Source organism: Schistocerca nitens, chromosome 2 (assembly GCF_023898315.1).
Source record: "Schistocerca nitens isolate TAMUIC-IGC-003100 chromosome 2, iqSchNite1.1, whole genome shotgun sequence".
In the NCBI taxonomy this organism is placed as follows: Eukaryota; Metazoa; Arthropoda; class Insecta; order Orthoptera; family Acrididae; genus Schistocerca; species Schistocerca nitens.
The window spans coordinates 461707324-461726272 of NC_064615.1; the positions used below are offsets into that span (position 1 = coordinate 461707324).

Below are 18949 nucleotides of genomic sequence, written 5' to 3' on the forward strand. Positions count from 1 at the left end.
TTCTTCCACTTTTCTAGTCTACACACCTTTCTTATTGCATTTTCAGTTTCTGTTGGTCATTCATAGTATTTATCTCATATATCAGACTCCATAATTTAATTAAAAACTGACAATGAACAAAAACGCCAGACATATCTTCACAACAAACAATGTCATGTAAACAAATGTCGGTCATCTTGTGTTCGACGTCAATACCAAGAGGAGCAAGGATTGGCTATAGGGATCTGGTACTCTTCGCCATGAATCGTCAGTCTCAATGGAAAATATAAAACGGATATGGTACGTTTTGGCAAGCATAACATTTCTTATTACATAGGTAATCGTTCTAAGTAGTGCTGCGACCTGTTACCTCATTATTCAATTTTTCGGAATTGGTACCTTTTGGACATGAGCTTCTCATATGAAGTATGGCTATAAAATACACTCCTGGAAATTGAAATAAGAACACCGTGAATTCATTGTCCCAGGAAGGGGAAACTTTATTGACACATTCCTGGGGTCAGATACATCACATGATCACACTGACAGAACCACAGGCACATAGACACAGGCAACAGAGCATGCACAATGTCGGCACTAGTACAGTGTATATCCACCTTTCGCAGCAATGCAGGCTGCTATTCTCCCATGGAGACGATCGTAGAGATGCTGGATGTAGTCCTGTGGAACGGCTTGCCATGCCATTTCCACCTGGCGCCTCAGTTGGACCAGCGTTCGTGCTGGACGTGCAGACCGCGTGAGACGACGCTTCATCCAGTCCCAAACATGCTCAATGGGGGACAGATCCGGAGATCTGGCTGGCCAGGGTAGTTGACTTACACCTTCTAGAGCACGTTGGGTGGCACGGGATACACGCGGACGTGCATTGTCCTGTTGGAACAGCAAGTTCCCTTGCCGGTCTAGGAATGGTAGAACGATGGGTTCGATGACGGTTTGAATGTACCGTGCACTATTCAGTGTCCCCTCGACGATCACCAGTGGTGTACGGCCAGTGTAGGAGATCGCTCCCCACACCATGATGCCGGGTGTTGGCCCTGTGTGCCTCGGTCGTATGCAGTCCTGATTGTGGCGCTCACCTGCACGGCGCCAAACACGCATACGACCATCATTGGCACCAAGGCAGAAGCGACTCTCATCGCTGAAGACGACACGTCTCCATTCGTCCCTCCATTCACGCCTGTCGCGACAACACTGGAGGCGGGCTGCACTATGTTGGGGCGTGAGCGGAAGACGGCCTAACGGTGTGCGGGACCGTAGCCCAGCTTCATGGAGACGGTTGCGAATGGTCCTCGCCGATATCCCAGGAGCAACAGTGTCCCTAATTTGCTGGGAAGTGGCGATGCGGTCCCCTACGGCACTGCGTAGGATCCTACGGTCTTGGCGTGCATCCGTGCGTCGCTGCGGTCCGGTCCCAGGTCGACGGGCACGTGCACCTTCCGCCGACCACTGGCGACAACATCGATGTACTGTGGAGACCTCACGCCCCACGTGTTGAGCAATTCGGCGGTACGTCCACCCGGCCTCCCGCATGCCCACTATACGCCCTCGCTCAAAGTCCGTCAACTGCACATACGGTTCACGTCCACGCTGTCGCGGCATGCTACCAGTGTTAAAGACTGCGATGGAGCTCCGTATGCCACGGCAAACTGGCTGACACTGACGGCGGCGGTGCACAAATGCTGCGCAGCTAGCGCCATTCGACGGCCAACACCGCGGTTCCTGGTGTGTCCGCTGTGCCGTGCGTGTGATCATTGCTTGTACAGCCCTCTCGCAGTGTCCGGAGCAAGTATGGTGGGTCTGACACACCGGTGTCAATGTGTTCTTTTTTCCATTTCCAGGAGTGTAAAAGGACTCGTGTTGTATCAGAGTAAGTACGCATGCGCCAAAGATGAACGGCCAACAGCTGTGAAACGTGAAGCCACAGTGTAACACGACAGTGGCGACACTTCGTATCGTTTTTGTTACCCATAACGACAGCAGCGCGTTAAGAGGACGGCAAGTGACACTTCCGAATACCATGTCGGGTGAGTGCGAATTCTATTGTTTTTCTTGATTTATAACATAATTTTTACAGTAGTTAACGTATGTTAATAATTAAAAAACGGCGCCAAATTTGTCATTCATTAGTTTCCTAACTATAGAGGGGGTTCTGAAATGATAAATTACAAGACAGTTCATTTACGATTCTCTTGTAGCGTATAGGTACTTAATGAACAATATAGTTTTCTTTTGATGGCAAAAAATTGCCGGTGAGCACTAAAAGACGTCAACTTCTGCAAAAACAGATCGTATATTCACCCAAAAATGCGAAGTCTTGTTCGCTACACTTTCAGCCAAATCAGAAAATGTGGAACGTAGGAAACCTGCATGGAATGTAGTACCTATATTGTTTAACACACCAAACAAGCCACCACACTTGCGGCTGAAGGAAAAACAGCACAGACGTCACAGTAAAACGTCAAAATGCAACAAAACTCTTTTCCAACAGACAAAAAGCCAGTTCCACAGTTGTCCCTACATCTGAGCCACAAAAGGCAAGGATCTGCAACATGTTCGCTTTGAAGCACAAGTAACTATATTTACAAAAATATTCGTGCATAGAAAATTGAGTGAAGTATGAGAATGAACGGCTCAATAGACTCCACGATTTTTTTTACGTGTATGGAATGTGCCTATCATAAAAATAACAAACAACAGAAAGACATGCTTCTCACGCATGAAACATTATTTATATTCTCTTGCCGTCTGCGGAGTAAGCTGCAGTTATGCACATATTTGAAAGTATTTTTCCATGCGTAAGTTGTAGCTTATTTCACTGAATCTGTGAAATTCGGCTCCATTATATTTACTTCATGATAATTCACGTCCCTTAGTAATTTATTAACGCATGGAATCTAAAAATTTAACCATTTCTTTGTTAATTTAGTATAAAAATAAATAAAACATACATTATCATTATGACACGTTACCGTCTGCTTTCTCACCGCTTGGAGCGCTAACTGTAACAATTTCAACACCATATAGTGTCGCGACTCTATGTACTAGACTGCCATGAAGCCTTTTCAGCCGAATGCGGCATCTGTGGCGTCCGTAGACAAATCAGCGTAGACGTGGCCTTCGTTGGTCAAAGAGCTATATTTTTTTCTCTCTTTTCTTTGCCGGAAATATGATGTGTGTAATAATAAAGCGACGAACTTTCGTGAAGTCCCACCTGAAACATAGAGAAACTACTACTGAAACCCATATTTTACTAAAAGAAGATTGTTTATCACGTACGCGAGTTTTTGAGTGGTTCAAGCGTTTCCAAGATGACCTAGAAGACGCTGAAGGTGACTCACGTCCGGGAGGCCCTTCAACAGCGAGAGCGGATGAAAACATCGAAAAAGTAGGTAATCTGATTCCAGCTGATTGTCCATTGAACATTCGACCCATTGCTGAAACTGCAGAAATTGACAAAGAGCATGTAAGCTGAGTTTTACATAACCAGTTTAACATGAGAAAAGTGTGTGCGAAACTGGCTCCGAATTTTCACGATCGAACAAAAAGAAGCTCGTGAAAATGTTAGTACTGACACTTTGAATACCACTGAAAATGATCATAATTCCTTGGAACGACTGATAACATGTGACGAATCTTAGTTTTTCACTTATGATCCAGAAACCCAGATTTAGCTTGTATGTCATTTGCTAAATACAATATAGACTGCTGCTAAAGAGACTTCCAACATATAGCTTCATTGCATGAAATAAATGTAAGGTAGTGCTCTAACAAGTCATAAATAATTTTGTTGTGGATGGTGAAAGATTTCTCTGACTCCTTACCTGAAGGATTACTGAAGCATTGCGGAATAATATGACGTTTAATGTCTACAACACATTTCTCAGAACTGTGATTATCCATTCCATTAGACGTATGGTATTACGATTTGTTTACGATCTCTAGAAGCGCCACAATTATCAAAGAACATTTCTCAAAACGCTGGTCGATGCATGCTGGGAATTATTTTCTCTTTAAAAGGAAGTACATATAGCGTTGAAAAGGAAAGTTAAATTTTTCGTACCGCTTCATTTAACCGCTATATGGGAAGTGATAACAAGGATTTTTCACAAAAGTTCCAGTTAGCGTAGTAAGACTTATAAGGAGGAAACGACACGACTTTCACGAGACCTATGATGTAAATACCAACTCACTCTATCCATTCATGCAACTCAACAGACAGAAGGTACCAGCGCTCAAGTTGACTCCGTCTTCCTCCACTTCTAGGAGGCTTTCTCTACAGTTCTGCGTCGTCATCTGGTAAAGAACATGCGCGGGTGAGGGATATCTGAACTGATATGCCATTGGACTGAAGACTTCCCAACAAACGGAATCAGATATGTATTTCACAATGGAAGGGCATCATCAGAAGCAAAGGCAGGGCCTGATGTAGCTCAAGATAATGTGGTAGCGCTGCTCCTGTTCGACCCGGCGATTAACGCCTGTACTCATACGTAGCTACTCAAAAGTCGAAGCGCTTGTGTACAACAGGCGACGTCTTTAGAAACGTGTTGTAAAACGCGGAGACACTTACAGATGGTCAGTATCACGTGAGAAGATTGTCGACTGGTCCTTAACACAAAAAATTGTAATGAAATGAACGTGAATATCGAAAATGCTAGTTACCGTTTGATTACGTAGTCGGCTACCATTCACTGGCATCAGTCACCACCCTGAAATATCCATCGTGGAACAACGACATAAATCTAACGGTGGAAACGGCAGATGAAAAGGCATATTTATTGGAAGAATTCTACGGGACTGTAATATGCGTTGTGTGTGATGTCCTTAGGTTAGTTAGGTTTAATTAGTTTCAAGTTCCAGGCGACTGATGACCTCAGAAGTTAAGTCACATAGTGCTCAGAGCCATTTGAACCATTTTGTAATATGCGTTGACCTGACACCTTGCCTTAAGTTAAAGTAACGAAAGAGGTAGAAAATATTCAAAGAAGACCTGTATCATTTGTCATGGGTTCGTTTGCTCAGCTTCAGGGAGAAATGCAGTGAGGTGACAAAAAAAAAAAAAAAAAAAAAAAAAAAAAACGATATACATGGCGGAGAACCTTAGTCACAAAATTCCAGAAGTTCACGTTTCAAGAATGAGTCAAAAGACATATTTTTTCTTCCGACATTTATCTTGCATAATAGCCATGATGCTACGTCAGGTAAAGTTGTGCTCATACAAAAGGCCGCAGACAATCTTTTTCCCCATGTACGCTATGTGATCAAAAGTATCCGGACACCCCCAAAAACATACGTGTTTCATGTTAGGTGCATTGTGCTTCCATCTACTGCCATGTATTCCATATCAGCGACCTCATTAGTCATTAGACATCGTGAGAGAGCAGAATGGGGCGCTCCGCAGAACTCACGGACTTCGAACGGGGTCAGGTGATTCGGTGTCACTTATGTCATATGTCTGTAGGCGAGATTTCCACACTCCTAAACATCCATAGATCCACTGTTTCCGATGTGGTAGTGAAGTGGAAACGTGAAGGGACACGTACAGCACAAAAGAGTACAGGCCGACCTCGTCTGTTGACTGATAGAGGCCGCCGACAGTTGAAGAGGTTCGTACGCAGACATCTATGCAGACCATGACACAGGAATTCCAAACTGCATCAGGATCCACTGCAAGTACTATAACAGTTAGGCGGGAGGTGAGAAAACTTGAATATCATGGTCGAACGGCTGCTCGTAAGCCACACATCACACCGGTAAATGCCGAACGACGCCTCGCTTGGTGTAAGGAGCGTAAAAATTGGACTATTGAACAGTGGGAAAACGTTGTGTAGAGTGACATCACGGTACACAATGTGGCGATCCAATGGCAGGATGTGGGTGTGGCGAATGGCCGGTGAACGTCATCTTCCAGCGTGTGTAGTGCCAACAGTAAAAATCGGAGGCGGTGGTGTTATGGTGTGGTAGTGGTTTTCATGGAGGGGGCTTGCACACCTTGTTATTTTGCGTGGCACTATCACAGCACAGGCCTACATTGATGTTTCAAGCACATTCTTACTTTCCATCGTTGAAGAGCGATTCGGGGATGGTGGTTGCATCTTTCAACACAATCGAGCACCTGTTCATAATGACGGCCCGTGGCGGAGTGGTTACACGACAATAACATCCCTGTAATGGACTGGCCTGCACATAGCCGTGACCTGAAACCTATAGAACACCTTTGGGATGTTTTGTAACGCCGACTTCGTGCCAGGCCTCACAGAGCGATATCGATACCTCTCCTCAGTGCAGCACTCGGTGAAGAATGGGCTGCCATTCCCCAAAAAACCTTCCAGCACGTGATTGAACGTATACCTGCGAGATTGGAAGCTCTCATCAAGGCTAAGGGTCTACCAACACTATACTGAATTCCAGCTTACCGCTGGAGGGCGCCACGAACTTTTAAGTAATTTTCAGCCAGGTGTCCGTATACTTTTGATCACGTAGTGAACTATCCACCAGACTGAGTAGATGTTTGTGACATTGGTACATTTTGTAGTCTTCGCCACAAACTGTCTGGTAGCTTACCGAACACAGATGGAAATTTAGATGTTTTCTGAAAGTTACATACGCAGATTCTCTGCGTAACTAGAGTGTGATACATGGAATATCTGACTATTGATTCCTCGCAGCACAGAATGATCTTCCACGTTAGCGGGCTGCGTTATAACGTGATCAGTACAGTGTGACTCTACAGGTGAAATAATCAGAGCAATCGTTTCAGTCTGATAAAAGCAAATTGCTGTCACTGCATTTCCCGAGCACCGCAGTTTACGATACCGGATTGTGCGTCTACAAAGTGATGGTACGGCAACACGGTGCACAGTACTGCTTTGGAGTATCGCTAAAGGACGTCGTTCTGTTACAGCCGCTTTTTTTCGAGGCTACACCCTGGGCGGTATTTGATGTTTCAGTTGGTGTTAGGCCGTTCTCCATTTCTTTCCGTTCCGTGCTATAATGATCTATGCATAGTCGTTACAACCGTTGTTTGCTGTAATCGCTGTTACGTATCTGAATATTTATCTGCGAGTACAACTCCTCTCCTCCAACACTACCTGCACTTCCACATTAAGGCCCGTTCCACACTGGACACTGGTGACGGTCACCAGCGACTGTCACCGACAGAGATACATTCGTCTGAATTTGGAGCATTCACACCGGGACATTACACTGCCTCACTGAGCCACTGTGACGCTGCAGTGACTCACCCTAGCCACATGTGACGGACAAAGTCGCTGTTTTTACAGCAGTCACCGCCGGACATGCATTAGTTTGAACTCGAGTGTTCGCACTGGAACACAGATCACAGACACAGCGCTGCACATTTGCCAACAGACAGGCAGTCATTTCTGAGACAGTGACGCGAAACATTCATTGTACATCATACTGTACACATTGTAGCCATGAGTTTAGATTTGATTAACACGGAAGATTTTATAAGTAGAAACCGTCCCGCTATTTTGGATGTCAAAAGCGATGACTACAGCCACAAAGTGGTGAAAACGAATGAGTGGCTAGAAATTGTAAAGGAGTTTGTGCCTGGTTTCAATGAGATGAGCATGGATGAAAAAAAAAATAAAAATAAAAACTGATTCAGTTGTATGTTCTTTTTACAAATTTAATACCCTATTTTTCGAACCATATAAGATTAGCCAGATTTAGCTGCTACCCCTGTACGAGGCTAGGAGGATAGTAACCATCAAGCACATTTGCGTCCTTCGCCTATTTTCTTTTGCGTTTACCAGTATCAAGTGTACCGTTATGCAGTCTTAATGCGATAAGAAGGGGCAAAATGGATGAGCGTGGAAACCGTGGAAACCATGAACTCGCCCCTACAGGGCGAATGAAGAGAAAATCTAAAACAATACAAAGTTTCATAATAAAAGGCGCTCCGCCTAATGGTCCGGAAAATACAATTAAAATATTATTCTTAATTACAATTATTTACGCATATGTGGCTACTGCAACAATGAATTTTATTTATTATAACATTATTGAGGTACAAGTTCCTGAAACTCCATAATTTAGATTGTAAGTTGCAATCAATTCAGTGAATGCAACAATATGACTTGTTACAGTTAATGTAGTAATAACTGCACAATGCACATCACAAATACAATGCCAGATGAACAACGAGAGAGCCCGCATCTCGTGGTCGTGCGGTAGCGTTCTCGCTTCCCGCGCCCGGGTTCCCGGGTTCGATTCCCGGCGGGGTCAGGGATTTTCTCTGCCTCGTGATGGCTGGGTGTTGTGTGTTGTCCAAGGGTTAGTTAGGTTTAAGTAGTTCTAAGTTCTATGGGACTGATGACCATAGATGTTAAGTCCCATAATGCTCAGAGCCATTTTTTTTTTGAACAACGAGACCTAACCACATTAACTTTCACATAATACACTCCTGGAAATGGAAAAAAGAACACATTGACACCGGTGTGTCAGACCAACCATACTTGCTCCGGACACTGCGAGAGGGCTGTACAAGCAATGATCACACGCACGGCACAGCGGACACACCAGGAACCGCGGTGTTGGCCGTCGAATGGCGCTAGCTGCGCAGCATTTGTGCACCGCCGCCGTCAGTGTCAGCCAGTTTGCCGTGGCACACGGAGCTCCATCGCAGTCTTTAACACTGGTAGCATGCCGCGACAGCGTGGACGTGAACCGTATGTGCAGTTGACGGACTTTGAGCGAGGGCGTATAGTGGGCATGCGGGAGGCCGGGTGGACGTACCGCCGAATTGCTCAACACGTGGGGCGTGAGGTCTCCACAGTACATCGATGTTGTCGCCAGTGGTCGGCGGAAGGTGCACGTGCCCGTCGACCTGGGACCGGACCGCAGCGACGCACGGATGCACGCCAAGACCGTAGGATCCTACGCAGTGCCGTAGGGGACCGCACCGCCACTTCCCAGCAAATTAGGGACACTGTTGCTCCTGGGGTATCGGCGAGGACCATTCGCAACCGTCTCCATGAAGCTGGGCTACGGTCCCGCACACCGTTAGGCCGTCTTCCGCTCACGCCCCAACATCGTGCAGCCCGCCTCCAGTGGTGTCGCGACAGGCGTGAATGGAGGGACGAATGGAGACGTGTCGTCTTCAGCGATGAGAGTCGCTTCTGCCTTGGTGCCAATGATGGTCGTATGCGTGTTTGGCGCCGTGCAGGTGAGCGCCACAATCAGGACTGCATACGACCGAGGCACACAGGGCCAACACACGGCATCATGGTGTGGGGAGCGATCTCCTACACTGGCCGTACACCACTGGTGATCGTCGAGGGGACACTGAATAGTGCACGGTACATCCAAACCGTCATCGAACCCATCGTTCTACCATTCCTAGACCGGCAAGGGAACTTGCTGTTCCAACAGGACAATGCACGTCCGCATGTATCCCGTGCCACCCAACGTGCTCTAGAAGGTGTAAGTCAACTACCCTGGCCAGCAAGATCTCCGGATCTGTACCCCATTGAGCATGTTTGGGACTGGATGAAGCGTCGTCTCACGCGGTCTGCACGTCCAGCACGAACGCTGGTCCAACTGAGGCGCCAGGTGGAAATGGCATGGCAAGCCGTTCCACAGGACTACATCCAGCATCTCTACGATCGTCTCCATGGGAGAATAGCAGCCTGCATTGCTGCGAAAGGTGGATATACACTGTACTAGTGCCGACATTGTGCATGCTCTGTTGCCTGTGTCTATGTGCCTGTGGTTCTGTCAGTGTGATCATGTGATGTATCTGACCCCAGGAATGTGTCAATAAAGTTTCCCCTTCCTGGGACAATGAATTCACGGTGTTCTTATTTCAATTTCCAGGAGTGTATGTCTAGCAATTAGATTCTTTGCAGCTGCCAAGGCACTTCGCCTTCAGGGCTAACGAAGTAGTTTGCAAAGCATCTCTGATACTGTTCGCAATATTTCCTATACGGACTAAGCAAGGTGACTTGCCCTGCAATCCCTGAATAGTTAAACTCTATTCAATCGCGATCACGCACAAAGTTATGGAGGAGGCAACATGTCTTTACAATAGACACTGCTAAACCTAATTTAACATCGAGTGGTCGATGGAAAACGCCTGAATTTAAAAGAATTCCCAGTCATGCAAGACTGAAAGTGAAATCTGATTTGATGAATGTCATTATTAATGCCCAGCAATATTACAGCGCTTCCGCTACGTCTCAAATAGGATTTGTACCGGTACCAAGTTACGCTACTGGGGATCCATATCACAACCGAGCACATCGTGGAACAGTTCATGGCTACACTGCAGGACACTCCAGGTTGTCCGATCAGTTACAATATGTGTGCTCGCCAGCGGGCTCTGAGTACAGTGTCGAGTCCTTAGTATACTTTCCAACAGCACAGGCAGAGCAACAATGAAAACAGACTATCCGTGAAAGTTTTACAATAACTTGTAATGTATACTAACACCAACTCAAATCTGTGAAATATGCTTTCAACAAAATTACTTAATATTACAATAGCTACCTTAATGCGAGCGCAAGTTTTTCCTCTGCTGGGATAGCCTTCCGTAGTATAGTGTCCATTCCTGTGATGTCTTCTTTCACTTCCCCTAGCAGTTCGTTAATTGAAGTTTTCGACATTCGAAAATACTGAAAAAACTTCTCATTTTGTGTCAGATCGACATAAAGAGTATAAAACAATCCTTTCTCCAGCCGCTCACGTAGCAGGGGATGTACGTGTAATGAACGTTTTGTCTTCATTCTCCTCCTCCTGTTTAGAAGTACTAACAAAAATTCCTCCTCGCTCGAGTCCATTTCGCTAACTAATCAGTCGGTAGTACCTGCGGTGACGGACAACGGTGATCCGGGAGTGTTCTTCACAATTACCGCTGACCGTCACTGGCGACCGTCACCAGTGTCTCAGTGTGAAACGGGCCTAAATACTTACGGAAAACTGCCTCCGTATAGGAGGTCGCTAAGACACGTCAGTGCTGTGGCGCTCGACTTGGAGATAGAGGGTTTGAATCCTGCTGGTGGAGGAAATTTGCACATCGAGCGTTTGGACGACAGTGGGAGGAGAGCTCGTGGCTTAAAGTTCCTCGTCACCGACTATACACCAATGTTCTAGATCAAATTCAACCTTGGCATTATTTTCGCTGTATAATGTCTACGTTAGCTGGGGACAGTCGCAAATTTTCGTTTCACTGTACGACAAGGAGGCGCAAAGGAAAGAGGACATTCTGCTAAGGGGATACAGCGCTCGACCGGCCTGTCTCGTTCGCGGGCTGCAACCTCGATACCGTTCTCAGAAAAGCCAGTACGTTTGGCGTAGCGCTAGCGGAAGATTGGTCATGACAGCAATTTTCGTTGACTTACTGCTGCTTTCCCCCAGAGTCCAGAAGTGGCCCCGGTAATTTCTGTGTGCTGCTGGGTAACGACACGAAATTAACGGGACGCGCTGACGAATTTCACCAGAGAGAGGAAACGGATGCAACAACCAATCACTAGCGGTGTCATAGAGCAGAAACAAATATAGAATCACAAGCCTTCCACAGAATAGAGAATATACAGAATGGGAACTCGGCTGCAATCCATGCGCCTAAATTTAATGAGTATAGGCGAAGGCTGCCGTATTGAAACCGAGTAAACAGCTGTGCCTAAAGCCAAAGGCGAACGGATACGTTTTACTTATTTTATTGATTACGCATTTTAGCTGCTGGACTTACTTATATGTAAACAATTGTACGATATACTGTTAAAGTTACAAATATATAATGAGCATTAGTAAGAGAGAGGACCTCACAGGAAAGTTACGAGCAGTTCCCACAAAGCGGCTGATAGCAGCAGTACACGAGAAAAATTAGTTTTGCCTTTTTTTCTGTAAACAATAAAACCTCATTAACTGCATAAAATACTATACGTAAGTGAAGCAAACCAACATCAATTCAAGGAGTCAGTTTTTGCGCAGAGGTTCTTCTTTTCCTTTAGAAAATGAAATATGACTTGTTTCGCATTTGTGCCTTTTACTTCACTGCTGTTTATAAGTCCTTTTATTTGATACCGAGGAAACTAACTAAAGCTAAAAATTGATTTATTTCATGTCTTACAGTCTCATATCGCAGCTCGACAACGAAGAGTTTATTTTTCCTATACTAGTCATAATTAATGTGATACTTAATTTCTTAGCACTCTGCACCGTAATATTTGAAGGATAAGCAGTGAAAAATGTGGCGTTGGTTAAGTTCGGCTCATTTTAGGTGATAGGTTGCTGTGTGTTAAATGTAGCTCACATCCCTGGTTAGCAACGACGATAGCAACGGTTAAACGAGCACTCCGAAATATCGTGCATAAATTCGGTATATTTGGCAGTATCTCAAAGTTTAATAATTTTCCTTTTAGTTCGTTAATTCTGGTTTCACGTCTGGTTCGGCTATAACAGTCTATGAATTCCCTCTCGTACGAGACTAGTCCCATCATGTATGGTGGGGCGTATGACGGAGGAGGTGGCGACGCCCCTACTGGTCAACATTGACAACAGCTGGCTGCTCAGCGGTTACACGAAGCTTCTGTTTCTTTTCAAGCATCTCCAGGAACTACGTTGGACTCCCTGATGGATGTCATCAGCCACTCTTTAGTGGTCGTTGGGAGTGAATCTGAAATACACCCGGAAGAGGAGAAGATGGAGATGCCAGAAGAATAATCCCCCAGTTTTTCAAGCACGAGAAATAAGCGGCAAAGTGAGGTTAGTCTGGAATTAAGAAAACCAAAAACCTTCATTGCAGTAGCTAACCAAGTATCATCTCCCACTATAGTTTCAAATATATCTGACCCCCATGTAAATGCAGATCTGCTTGTGATTCTTGTCAACCAAATGCTAGAAACTGTCTCTCTGTAGAGTTTGTGCCGACCCAAAGGTCCTCTAGCTTCTACCGACGAACAAACCATGATCCATATACAGTTTATATGGAAAGTTTGGATAAAAACATCGTATAGCTCTAGAGAAAATTTTGAATCTTTCCTTACCTGAAATGAAGAATGCCATAATTAATATACGAGGCGTATTCCGAAAGTAAGCTCCGATCGGTCGTGAAATCGAAACTACAGTGTAAATCCGATAAAGCTTTGCACAGGTGTGTTGGACAGTGTCTCCAGTATGCCCGTTGATCGCGTCACGTCTGTCTTTTCAGTTCTGACCGCACAGTGGACACGTAAAAATATCTAGAAAACAGTGTCTCCCGCCAAGTATGAGTGCCCGTGAGAGATTTCGCCTGATTAGATGCAACCCACACAACACAACTGTAATGCATTTCCCTCTTCATGACAGTTCTCGGCCGCACTCTGCAGGGGCAATGAGGGCACCCCTGCAACGTTTTCGACGGGAAGTGTTCGATCGCCCTCCATACAACCCTCTGATTTTCATCTTTGCTGAAGTGAACCGCTGGCTATGAAGTCGACGTTTCGGCACAGACAACTAACTGCAGATCAGCGTAGAGAATCGGCGAAAAGTGCAGGCGGCTGCCTTCTATGACGAGAGCATTGGAAAGTTGGTACAACGCTACGACAGTTATCTTACACTGAGCGGCGACTATGTAGAGATACTGCTGGCAGGTGTCGGTAACTATTGCAAATAAAACACTTTTGATTTTCACGGTGGTTTAAATTTCGTGACCGATCGGACCTTACTTTCGGAACACGCCCCCTATCTTTTGTCAGGAAAACCAAAGTGAAAGTTGAATTAAAAACTCCAGAAAAGGCCAATTTCTTACTAAACAGCGAAGTATTCAAATCTAAAAATATACAAGCTCACATTCCTTCTTTCGTTGTTCACAAACATGGAGTAATAAGAAAAGTTGATACAAGTCTTGAAGAAGCAGAGATTTTGGAAGTCGTGCACTCTACATTCCCCGTTATAGGCATTAGAAGGTTTACTAATCAATATGTAATGAATGGTAACATCAAATTCTGAAACTGCAGACCTGCTTGTTGACCTTGGACTCCCCAATTTTACTGTACGCTGTGTCTTTTCATGGAACTAGATGTCCTATAGAACCTTATGTACCAGCTGTTAGGCTGTGCTTTAACTGCCTCCGATACAGCCGAATCAGCATACAGTGTCGGTCTCAGATGAGATGCAACAAATATAGTGGACCTCATTCTGTAGACTCCCACATCTCACCTGTCGTTATTTGTTCTCACTGTGGTGGTCAACACCCGTCCGCAGATCGATCCTGTCCTGAATATCCGAGGAGCTCAGGAACTAGCAAGGTTAAATAACAAAGACTTCAGAGATGTGCTGAACATTACTTGTAAGCTAGCCTTCGCTTCCGTCATAGGGGGACAACAGCTCTTCTATCCTGGGCCGATATCTTCCGTTCAACCAAACAATAGTGCGCCAGCTCACCAAGACTGTAGAACTTTTCTTGCCTCTGACCACGACAAGCTTACATGGTTATCAGTGCGCAAGTGGGATTGGTGCCAAACGTGTGGTTGATCCTCTTCAGACTAACTTTGCTCAGCGACGTAACAAGCGACAAGTGGAAGTAAGCGAACACCATAATATGCACATGAGTAGTCTCAGTACCGAAACCACGCAATATGCTGTCACTCCAACAACTCAGAATCCCTATGTCCCTGGTGCTCACAGGGTAACAATTTCTCAAGTACCTAATCAATGACAGTCTCTAGTTCACAAGAACTAATCGATAAGATAATAAATGTTACAGACATTGTCATTCAAACTAAGCGACGAAAGATTACTATGAGCGATAATGATATCAGGCTTCTCGTAACAGATATCTTTGATTCTCTCCCAGTCTAAATTATGAAGCCTATAAAAGAAGTGCAGTGGAACACAAGCTTTGCCAATTCCAACCGAGAAAGGATACGAAGAGGACTATTCATCAGTCAGCCTGATATAGTCCTGTTATTCGAAACATGGTTCAAGTCTCAGCAGACTGTTCGCTTTAAAAATTATTTCGTAAAAAAAATGTAAATGTCGTGTGACTAGGGCCTCCCGTCGGGTAGACCGTTCGCCTGGTGCAAGTCTTTCGATTTGACGCCACTTCGGCGACTTGCGCGTCGATGGAGATGAAATGATGATTATTAGCACAACACAACACCCAGTCCCTGAGCGGAGATCTCCGACCCAGCCGGGAATCGAACCCGGGCCCTTAAGATTGACATTATGTCGCGCTGACCACTCAGCTACTGGGGCCGGACAATTATTTCGTAATAAGGGAGGTCCATCTCGATGGAATGTGGACCATCTCGATGGAATGTGACGTCGCTATATTAGTAAAAAATGCGCTGCCGCAGAAAAGATTCCCGCTCAGTTCAGGAAACAATGAAATCGAATTAGTTTCTGTGCAAATACAAGTTGCTCACAAAAAATTTTTCGTAGCCTCTCTGTATATAGCTCCCCAATATAGAATCGTGAAAGATCGCTTGAGATGAACCAGCTTCGGCCTCCATTTATAATAGGTGGTGACCCGAATCCCATCATGTTGCATGTGGGGCAAACGTGACTGACAAGAATGTCAGGGCTTTGATGGATGTTATCGAAGACAATAACCTAGTGATAGTCAACGATGGAGCTCCCACAATACCTACGCCCTTCCGTAGAATTCTGCAATAGATATAACGCTTTGCACCACTTGTTTTATTGAACTTTCTAATTGGTACGTTAAAACTGACTCACTGGGATCAGATCATCTCCCAATAGAATACTTGATTAATATAAATGTTGATACTAAACACACAGTTTATGCAAATAGTTAGTAGAAAACTGTAGAAGCCAACTGGGACAGATACAGGGACACACTTCTGAGAAACCTCGAAACTATACAGAGCGACCTACAGGAAAAAGAAGCACACCACATTTTAATAAATGCTGTAGAAGCAGCAGCGGATATCAGCATTCCTAAGAAAAAAAGCGTTTTCTGTTATGAAGCAACATACCCCACCTTGGTGGAATCCCGACTGCTCTAGAGAAGTTGCAAAACGTTGTCTTACTATAAAAACCTATCGCTAGAATCCTAACTTGAATAATTAGGTGGAAGTGAGAAAAATAAATGAGCGTGTAAATATATTACTGAAAAAACAAAAAAGAAAAACTGGATTAAATTTTGTGCTTCACTCGATAAAGCAACGAGTATGTTCAACATTTGATATTAAATAAAGGCTTCTAGAAACAGACGTCTTCCGTCCACTCTTTCTATTGCAACCTCTTGGATAGTGGAATTTATTGATAAGATCGCTCCTCCAACGGTCAGATTCACCTCCAGTTGAAGATGACTGTCGTCATATCTTGCTTCGTCCATTAGGAAGAACTAAACGATGCTATTAAAACTTCATGTGATAGCTGTCCTGGTATTCATTCCATACGTTATCCTATACTTGGGCTATGCTTGGAATCTGCCGACGGAAGCAAAAGATTTGCTATTATTCATTTTTAATCAGTATTGGGTGAAACAAGACCTATTGGAAACTTGGAAGACGCAAGTTATAATTCCAGTTCTGAATAATGGGAAACATCCAGATAACTCCTATAACTACCAACCGATTGCGTTGTCGTCTTGTGTAGTAAAAATGATAGAAAGAATAGTCAAAATGAGATTGGAAGGATGGCTTGAAAAGTATAGTTTAATGGCTCGGAGTCGGTACTGATTTAGAAAAGCCAAAGCGACTATTGACAAACTATATTCTCTTGTTACGGACATCATCTCAGCCTTTCACACGAAAAAAAAAGAAAAAAAACTGTCGTCGTCGCTTTTCTTAACGTTAAAGGAGCTTATGATCACATGCACATACCGATTCTCTTGAAGAATCTGACGGGTCTTCGTATTCCCTAGAGGATGATATATAGCATCAGTTGTCTGGCCGCTCATAGAATGATCTAAAGCATTTTGGTGCGGATGTGAAAAGCTGACTTTCTGTAGAGGGTGGTGTAGCCTCTCGTACTACGGCCACCAGACAGTGTGGAATGATGGGCATTGAGGCGGCGAGAGAGAGGCACAAACACGTCAACAAGCCCCGAGGACACTCTAAGCTGTCGCAGAAGCCGCACATCAGCTAACACTCTCAGAGTCTCAGCTGCATCACCAGTCAATCACCCTAAACGCAAACGTCACGTTGGGCATTCAGTTGCTTAAGTTCATTGGCAATTGCACTAGTAATTAATGTCAGATTCTGTATGTTTGATCTGTATGAAACTACATAAGCTCCTTTAGAGTAAGAATGCGTACTCGACTAGGGTGCCTATTTCTCTGGGAGATGGATATTGGCTGGTCATTGTCCTCTCGAAAATGCGAGTTTTTCTAACTAAACGCGTGTGCGTTCACAAGTATGAGCGTTAGCCAAATGGTAGGTGCCGAGAGTCGTGTACGGAAGTAAGACGTGATGGGATGTAGAAAAAATCTTGACTGAAGCGACTTATATTGAATTCAGTGTTTACTGAAAGTGACAGAAGGTAAGATGTGGAAGTGCGATGGAAGGAAATATGTTAATTAAAGAATCCAAAGGGCAGTAATGTAACGAGATAGATGAATAAAACACGACGGAAGTTTAGTGAATAAAGAGCTTATGATTAATAATCGCGCGCTAATGATGAAAAATTGTACCTATTCGAAACTGCACTTGATTTTAGACTCAATAAATTTCAAGGAAAATTTTCCAAAGCGGTGACAACCATAATGTGTTGAGAGGCTGTTTTGCACGTGGCTCGTGTTCCTACTCGCCCTCAAAGCCCCGATTCTGCGCTGTCCCTTTTGCCCAGAGAAAAATTACAGTTACGATATGAGGGAGAATGTTGTCTTATGTAATTTCTCTGTGTTAAAAAATGGTTCAAATGGCTCTGATCACTATGGAATTTAACTGCCGAGGTCATCAGTGCCCTAGAACTTAGAACTACTTAAACCTAACTAACATAAGGACATCACACACACATCCATGCCCGAGGCAGGATTCGGACCTGCGACCGTAGCGTCTCTGTGTTAGTTTCATAGTATCTTTCTTCCACTAATTGCCTTTCTTTTCATGAAAAAATATTGCAGATTTATTTACCGATTTCTTTCATACTAACACAAAATGAACTTATCCTATAATGTAAAACTTCAAAAAAATGATTCAAATGGCTCTAAGCACTATGGGACTTAACTTCTGAGGTCATCAGTCCCCTATACCTAGAACTACTTAAACCTAACTAACCTAAGGACATCACACACATCCATGCAGGAGGCAGGATTCGAACCTGTGACCGTAGCAGCAACACGGTTCCGGACTGAACCGCCTAGAACCGCTCGGCCACAGTGGCCGGCAAAACTTCATTGTAAATGTATTTTTTCTTGTAAATTTATGCAACGTAAATTTTATGATATATGTAGTCAAATGAACGGCTCTGCAAAACGTTAAGTACGAGTTAGATAAATTAACATAATATACACTGAAGCACCAAAATAGCTAGTATAGGCATACGTATTCACAAACAGAGATATGTAAACAGGCAGAATACGACGCTGTATTCGTCAATGCCTATATAAGACAACAAGTGTCTGGTGGCGTTGTTAGATCGCTTACTGCTACTACGATGGCAGGTTATCAAGATTTAAGTTAGTCTCAACGTGATGTTACGGTCGGCGCACGAGCGATGGGACACAGCAGTGGGGATTTTACCTTACGACAATTTCACGAGTGTACAGTGAATATCAGAAATCCGGTAAAGTATCAAATCTACGACATCGCTGCGGCCGGAAAAAGATCCTGCAAGAATGGGATCAACGACGACTGAAGAGAGTCGTTCAACGCTACAGAAGTGCAACCCCTCCGAAAATTGTTGCAGATTTCAATGTTGGGCCATCAAAAAGTGTCAGCGTGCGAACTATACAACGAAACATTATCGATATGGCTTTTGGGCGTCGAAGGCCCACTTGTGTACGCTTGTTGACTGCACGACACAAAGCTTT

General features: G+C 44.4%; 1 protein-coding gene across 1 annotated transcript in view; it reads right to left on the reverse strand.

Moving 5' to 3' along the window:
- LOC126235093 (SET domain-containing protein SmydA-8) overlaps positions 1 to 18949 on the reverse strand; it is a 349448-nt gene that overhangs the window by 50062 nt on the left and 280437 nt on the right. The window lies entirely within an intron of this gene.